The 1041-nt window shown below is 34.1% G+C and overlaps 1 protein-coding gene across 3 annotated transcripts in view; it reads left to right on the forward strand.

Moving 5' to 3' along the window:
- Positions 1-1041, forward strand: part of arid2 (AT-rich interactive domain 2) — a 45838-nt gene that overhangs the window by 27922 nt on the left and 16875 nt on the right. The window lies entirely within an intron of this gene.

Raw genomic sequence — 1041 nt, forward strand, 5'->3', positions numbered from 1 at the left:
ATATATAGATATAGATAGGGCTGGGCGATAATGATAATTATCACAATATAATTTTCCTCGATAAAATGATATGAAGAGTTCGATAAATGTTCGATATAATGTTTATGCGCCAATAGCGGAACGAAACAGCGCGACTCATTTGAAGCATGCCACTCGGACCGTTTATTTGCTCGGATCACAGTTCAAACAGTTGCGAGCTCGAGCAGATGCGTTTACTTGGTCACGCGAGCACTAAACAGCGCTGTAAGATCCAGTGTGAAGCACTTAAATTCAGCGATGAACACGCATGACTCGGTGATTTAAACTAGTTTAAAGCCAAACAGGAGAAACACTGTGTGCAACGAGACAGTCAGAAGGCTTTTCAATCTACACGTCGCTATCATCCTATCCTATCAGCTCCTATCAGTAACACTCACTGCACCATGGTATTGTGGCAGAAATGTGGGATATTCACATTGAATTTTATAACAGTTGTAATGGTATATAATTATAGTATGTATTTATGATTAAGCTATAGCATGTGTGCATTTATACAGAGTGTTTTTAGACTACTGTTTTTCATACAAATAGGCTACCTAAAAACCATATAGTTATATTTTTACCATGGTATTGAGGTTCTATATGTATGGTTTTAACTGTGTTTATCATGATTTAAATGTATGCTACTATGGGAGACCAATGCTTAATTAAAACTAAAAAAAACTGTGTTAGAATAAATTTAACCATATAAAACTGAGATTGCTACCATTTTTACAGATGTTACTGATTTTGATAATGAACAAAAATTTACCTCTTCATCCTAACTCAAGCTACTATCAAATGTGCATTCCAAGAGACAAAAAAGTGATATTATTATCAGGCAACCCAAACCTGTTTCTTGATTTGAAACAATGTCACTTAATAGAACATGCAGAAACAAAGAAATTAATTTTTCTATTTAGATATTTATTTTGTTAAATCATTATAATGAGCCCAAATTAATGGTCTGGCTTCTACAACTTTCACTTTGGAGCAAAAATCTGGCTTTAAACTGGAAAGAAC

This window comes from Sinocyclocheilus grahami, unplaced genomic scaffold (assembly GCF_001515645.1).
Source record: "Sinocyclocheilus grahami isolate Dianchi unplaced genomic scaffold, SAMN03320097.WGS_v1.1 scaffold548.1, whole genome shotgun sequence".
Taxonomy (NCBI): domain Eukaryota; kingdom Metazoa; phylum Chordata; class Actinopteri; order Cypriniformes; family Cyprinidae; genus Sinocyclocheilus; species Sinocyclocheilus grahami.